Raw genomic sequence first — 7,305 nt, 5'->3', positions numbered from 1 at the left:
ACTTCCAAGAATATGTTGAATAGGAGTGGTGAGAGAGGGCATCCCTGTCTTGTGCCCGTTTTCAGAGGAAATGCTTCCAGTTTTTGCCCATTCAGTATGATATTGGCTGTGGGTTTGTCATAGATAGCTCTTATTATTTTTATTTACGTCCCATCAATACCTAATTTATTGAGAGTTTTTAGCATGAAGGTTGTTGAATTTTGTCAAAGGCCTTTTCTGCATCTATTGAGATAATCATGTGGTTTTTGTCTTTGGTTCTGTTTATATGCTGGATTACATTTATGACTTGCGTATGTTGAACCAGTCTTGCATCCCAGGGATGAAGCCCACTTGATCATGGTGGATAGGCTTTTTGATGTGCTACTGGATTCGGTTTGCCAGTATTTTATTGAGGATTTTTGCATCCATGTTCATCAAGGATATTGGTCTAAAATTCTCTTTTTTTATTGTGTCTCTGCCAGGCTTTGGTATCAGGATGATGCTGACTTCATAAAATGAGTTAAGGAGGATTCCCTCTTTTTCTATTGATTGGAATAGTTTCAGAAGGAATGGTACCAACTCCTCTTTGTACCTCTGGTAGAACTCGGCTGTGAATCCATCTGGTCCTGGACATTTTGGTTGGCAAGCTATTGATTATTGCCTCAATTTCAGAGCCTGTTATTGGTCTATTCAGAGATTCAACTTCTTCGTGGTTTAGTCTTGGGAGGATGTATGTGTCAAGGAATTTATCCATTTCTTCTAGATTTTCTAGTTTATTTGCATAGAGGTGTTTATAGTATTCTCTGATAGTAGTTTGTATTTCTGTGGGATCAGTGGTGATATCCCCTTCATCATTTTTTATTGCATCTATTTTATTCTTCTCTCTTTTCTTCTTTATTAGTCTTGCCAGCAGTCTATCAATTTTGTTGATCTTTTCAAAAAACCAGCTCCTGGATTCATTAATTTTTTGAAGCATTTTTTTTTGTCTCTATTTCCTTTAGTTCTGCTCTGATCTTAGTTATTTCTTGCCTTCTGCTAGCTTTTGAATGTGTTTGCTCTTGCTTTTCTAGCTCTTTTAATTGTGATGTTAGGGTGTCAATTTTGATCTTTCCTGCTTTCTCTTGTGGGCATTTAGTGCTATAAATTTCCCTCTACACACTGCTTTGAATATGTCCCAGAAATTCTGGTATGTTGTGTCTTTGTTCTTGTTGGTTTCAAAGAACATCTTTATTTTTGCCTTCATTTCATTATTTACCCAGTAGTCATTCAGGAGCAGGTTGTTCAGTTTGCATGTAGTTGAGTGGTTTTGAGTGAGTTTCTTAATCCTGAGTTCTAGTTTGATTGCACTGTGATCTGAGAGACAGTTTGTTATAATTTCTGTTCTTTTACATTTGCTGAGGAGTGCTTTACTTCCAACTATGTGGTCAATTTTGGAGTAGGTGTGGTGTGGTGCTGATAAGAATGTATATTCTGTTGATTTGGGGTGGAGAGTTCTGTAGATGTCTATTAGGTCAGCTTGGTGCAGAGTGAGTTCAATTCCTGGTTATCCTTATTAACTTTCTGTCTCGTTGATCTGTCTAATGTTGACAGTGGGGTGTTAAAATCTCCCATTATTATTGTGTGGGGGTCTAAGTCTCTTTGTAGGTCACTAAGGACTTGCTTTATGAATCTGGGTGCTCCTGTATTGGGTGCATATATATTTAGGATAGTTAGCTCTTCTTGTTGAATTGATCCCTTTACCATTATGTAATGGCCTTCTTTGTCTCTTTTGATCTTTGTTGGTTTAAAGTCTGTTTTATCAGAGACCAGGATTGCAACTCTTGCCTTTTTTTGTTTTCCATTTGCTTGGTAGATCTTCCTCCATCCCTTTATTTTGAGCCTATGTGTGTCTCTGCATGTGAGATGGGTTTCCTAAACACAGCACACTGATGGGTCTTGACTCTTTATCCAATTTGCCAGTCTGTGTCTTTTAATTGGAGCATTTAGCCCATTTACATTTAAAGTTGATATTGTTATATGTGAATTTGATCCTGTAATTATGATATTAGCTGGTTATTTTGGTCGTTAGTTGATGCAGTTTCTTCCTAGCCTTGATGGTCTTTACAAAAAAAAAAAAAAAAAAAAAACAGTGGCTGGTACTGGTTGTTCCTTTCCATGTTTAGTACTTCCTTCTGGAGCTCTTTTAGGGCAGGCCTGGTGGTGACAAAATCTCTCAGCATTTGCTTGTCTGTAAAGTATTTTATTTCTCCTTCACTTATGAAGCTTAGTTTGGCTGGATATGCAATTCTGGGTTGAAAATTCTTTTCTTTAAGAATGTTGAATATTGGTCTCCACTCTCTTCTGGCTTGTAGAGTTTCTGCTGAGAGATCAGCTGTTAGTCTGATGGGCTTCCCTTTGTGGGTAACCCGACCTTTCTCTCTGGCTGCCCTTAACATTTTTTCCTTCATTTCAACTTTGGCGAATCTGACAATTATGTGTCTTGGAGTTGTTCTTCTTGAGGAGTATCTTTGTAGCATTCTCTGTATTTCCTGTATCTGAATGTTGTCCTGCCTTGCTAGATTGGAGAAGTTCTCCTGGATAATATCCTGCAGAGTGTTTTCCAACTTGGTTCCATTTTCCCCATCACTTTCAGGTACACCAATCAGATGTAGATTTGGTCTTTTCACATAGTCCCATATTTCTTAGAGGCTTTGTTCATTTCTTTTTATTCTTTTTTCTCTAAACTTCTCTTCTTGCTTCATTTCATTCATTTCGTCTTCCATCACTGATACCCTTTCTTCCTGTTGATCGCATCGGCTACTGAGGCTTCTGCATTCGTCACGTAGCTCTCATGCCTTGGTTTTCAGCTCCATCAGGTCCTTTAAGGAGTTCTCTGCATTGGTTATTCTAGTTATCCTTTTGTCTAATTTTTTTTCAAAGCTTTTAACTTCTTTGCCATTGGTTCAAATTTCCTCCTGCAGCTCGGAGTAGTTTGATCGTCTGAATTCTTCTTCTCTCAACTCTTCAAAGTCATTCTCCATCCAGCTTTGTTCCGTTGCTGGTGAGGAGCTGTGTTCCTTTGGAGGAGGAGAGGCACTCTGAATTTTAGAGTTTCCAGTTTTTCTGCTCTGTTTTGTTCCCATCTTTGTGGTTTTATCTACCTTTGGTTTTTGATGATGGTGATGTACAGATGGGGTTTTGTGTGGATGTCCTTTCTGTTTGTTAGTTTTCCTTCTAACGACAGGACTCTCAGCTGCAGGTCTGTTGGAGTTTGCTAGAGGTCCACTCCAGACCCTGTTTGCCTGGGTATCAGCAGCGGTGGCTGCAGAAGAGCGGATATTAGTGAACCGCAGGTGCTGCTGCCTGATTGTTCCTCTGGAAGTTTTGTCTCAGAGGAGTACCCGCAGTGTGAGGTGTCAGTCCGCCCCTACTTGGGGGTGCCTCCCAGTTAGGCTACTTGGGGGTCAGGGACCCACTTGAGGAGGCAGTCTGCCCATTCTCAGATCTCAAACTGTGTGCTGGGAGAACCACTACTCTCTTCAAAGCTGTCAGAGAGGGACATTTAAGTCTGCAGAGGTTACTGCTGTCTTTTTGTTTGTCTGTGCCCTGCCCCCAGAGGTGGAGCCTACAGAGGCAGGCAGGCCTCCTTGAGCTGTGGTGGGCTCCACCCAGTTTGAGCTTCCCGCCAGCTGGCTGCTTTGTTTACCTAATCAAACAACTAACTCGGCAATGGCGGGTGCCCCTCCCCCAGCCTCGCTGCCGCCTTGCAGTTTGATCTCAGACTGCTATGCTAGCAATCAGTGAGACTCCGTGGGCGTAGGACCCTCTGAGCCAGGTGCGGGATATAATCTCCTGGTGTGCTGTTTTTTTAAGCCCGTTGGAAAAGCGCAGTATTAGGGTGGGTGTGACCCGATTTTCCAGGTGCCCTCTGTCACTGCTTTCTTTGGCTAGGAAGGGGAATTCCGTGACCCCTTGCACTTCCCGGATGAGGCAATGCCTCGCCCTGCTTTGGCTCACGCACAGTGCGCTGCGCCCACTGTCCTGCACCTACTGTCTGGCACTCCCCAGGGAGATGAACCTGGTACCTCAGTTGGAAATGCAGAAATCACCCGTCTTCTGTGTCGCTCACGCTGGGAGCTGTAGACCGGAGCTGTTCCTATTCAGCCATCTTCAAATGTTTCATTCTTTAAAGAGGTCTCTATTTCCAGCCAAAATGTCCCACAAATCATTCCAACTTGATTGCTTTGCCAGTCTCTTACTAGATACTATGATCAAGTCCATGGAATGCTTAGAATGATAACTTTCACATTCTCTTCTTCATTAACATATGGGACAGATGCTATTCAGATGGGTGACACACTCATATCAGGGTATCCTAGGGTATGGAAAAATTTCCATGGGGATAAATTTAAGTGTAAACTTTTTGCCCCAATTCAAGGATAATAACAATAATAATAGCGTCAATTGCTAATGTCCATGTAGCACTTAGTATATTTCAGATGCTATTGTGAGAATTTTGTATATATTAATTCATTTAATTAATAAAATCTTGATAAAATAGTATTATTGTTATAATTCCAAATTCTACAAGGCACAATTGAGACATAGAGAGATTAAATAACTTGCTTAATAGTATACATCTAATAAGTAGCAAATCAAAGTTTCAAATTTAGGCTGACTGTTCAGGTGACCATCTTTCTAACCACGAGGCTATACTGTCTTTGGGGATATGTACTAACAAAATGGCCATTATAAAGGTGACTAAAGGTTCAACTTGGTGCATAATAAAGGAAATATTTTATAAACCATAATAGCTTATCTATTTGAGATGAGCTTCTCAAACTACCTTACAAAGGACTGTGATTCCAATGCATCACAACTTCGACTGAGAAGCCATGGCTTTAAGCATTGACTTCTATGTTTCTCTCTGTTCAAGCACACATCTGACCAGTCTTTCTTCTTTGGTATGATATTCTCCACCTCCTATTGTCCCTTGTGTCAGTGACACCTCTAACTTAAATAAGAATAGATTTTCTTATTACCACCAACCATGCTCATGACTATTCTATTTTATTCCAGAGATCTTATCCCTGACCACCTTACCCTATTTATGACACAGAATGCACTGACCTGACAACCAAAAAATCATCTCTGTTTATTTCACATGAATTCAAGCACAACAGGGTCAGAACATCCAGCTAAGATGGCAGAAGTTATTTATGGTTTCTTCTGTCCATAGGTCACCTATATTTTAAAGTTACTTACTCCTCCCACACTCTCATAAGCCTCTGTCCAATATGCTTCTAGCCACAGAGGTGCACATATGATCTATTTGGGCATGATAAAGTGTTCCTGGTCACAGTGGTCTAAGGATAGGAACATGATCTAAGTTAGACAAGTTGCAATTCTTTCCTGAGATTCTTTAAGACAGAACTGTCTGGTAGGGGAGAACTTTGGTCTCTGGTTACACAGCTCTGACTATGAAAGCTACATTTAAAAATTACAATTTTCTGGGGACAGCAGATTTGAGAATAAAGCAAAAGCTAGGTTAGAAAAAAGTAGAAAAGAGAGACAGAGAGGTCACGTGTCATTTAAGTCCCTGGTTTCAGCTGTCTCTAAGGCCAGATCATCTTCTTTTTTGGAAATTTGATTACATGAGACAATACATCTCCCACTTTTATGTGTATACTGGCTGAATTTGGTTTCTGTTACTTTCAACAAAGAGATTTAACTTGTACAGACTGACTAAAAAGGGTATTCATATATAAGAATGGTTTCATGATAGAGCAATAAAGTAGAAAACTAAACCACATGAAGAAAGAAGCAAAGGTGAGTATCCAACTACAAGATTGGAAGTAGCTGTCTTTAAATAACAAAAAGGCTAAGTACTAGATATCCATGCTGTGTAACATGTTATTCCAAAACTCAGTGGCTTAAAAGAATCAAGATGTATTATCTTACACAGTTTCTGAATGCCAAAAACCTGAGAGCAGCATAGCTAGGTGTTTCTGGCTCAGGGTCTCTCATGAAGTTGCAGTCAAATTGCTGGCTGCAGCTGCTGTCCTCTGAAGGCTTGGCTGGCAATGGAGGATCCACTTCCAAAATAGCGTACTCACGTGGCTGTTGGCAGGAGGACTCAGTTCTTAATCATGTAGACCTCTCCACAGGGCTTCCTGAGTGTCTTCACGACATGGCAGTCAGTTTCCCCCAGAGTGCGTAATCCAAGAGAAGAAGATGGAAACTGCAATGACATTTATGACCTAGTCTTGGAAGCTTTATTCTGTCATTTCCATAAAAATCTATTGGATACATAAGTCAGCCTTATCCACTGCAAGAGAAAACTCTACAAGGGCATAAATACTAGGAGTCAGGGGTCATTGGGGGTCATCTTGGGGGCTGGCTCCTACAGGTTTTCCTCTAAAAAAGACTTTAAATATGTATTGTAGAGATTCAGAAAGGAAGTTGGCCACCAGTGGAAGATTCCAGTAGATTCTGATTCCACATAAATAAAATCAGAATCATATAGGGATGACTCTGCAGAAAAAAAAAACAAATAAACTTATATCTGCATGTGATGTGCTGTGTTTCATAACACTGATGAGAATAGCAGAGATCACTGTTTTAAGTGATATTATGGAGGGTATCAAGGGTATCTTTGCATAAGTTGTAGAAAAAGGGTTGTGACATCAGATGACTTCTGAGTTCCCTTTTATTCCTAAAATGTTCTGATCCAACAATATTTTAGTCCACAGATACAACCTTCTTAACTCCTAAAATACCTTTTAGCAGATGTTGTGAAACCCTGTCCATATGCGCTTGGCCTACCCTGGGAATTACAGGTAGGCTATTTCCATATCTACCTGAGGTTCTTTTATGGCCAAGGAAAACCCTCAACTGATGAAAGGCAGAAGTCAGAAGATAAGGGACCTATCTTCTTTGCTTCTCTGGTGGGATAACTCTGAGCCATGAGGTCCCTACAGTGATATCCCTCTAATTAACATGTCAATTACTGATGTGTTCCTTCCCTGTCTCACTCTCCCCTTTCTCATAGTGCTCCCAAAGTGTCATCACCAGCAGATTGAACTACTTATATCCAACTGCTTCTCTCACATCTCTTTTTGGAAGAACTCAAACTAAGATACTCTTCTATTCAAAATTTTTCAACTGAGTACTCTATCATATCGTTCTGGCTATTAAGATGTAATATTAAGATGTAATTAAGATGTAAATACACTCAATATATAAATCTCTTACTCTTGAGCAACACATTTTATGTTTTTTTGTTTTTTCACACCCTGGTTATAGGCTCTAGATCAAAGGTAGAGAAGAAATTCCATCATTGTTGGT

Source organism: Pongo abelii, chromosome 4 (assembly GCF_028885655.2).
Source record: "Pongo abelii isolate AG06213 chromosome 4, NHGRI_mPonAbe1-v2.0_pri, whole genome shotgun sequence".
NCBI lineage: Eukaryota > Metazoa > Chordata > Mammalia > Primates > Hominidae > Pongo > Pongo abelii.
Note: the sequence above shows the minus strand (reverse complement) of the source record.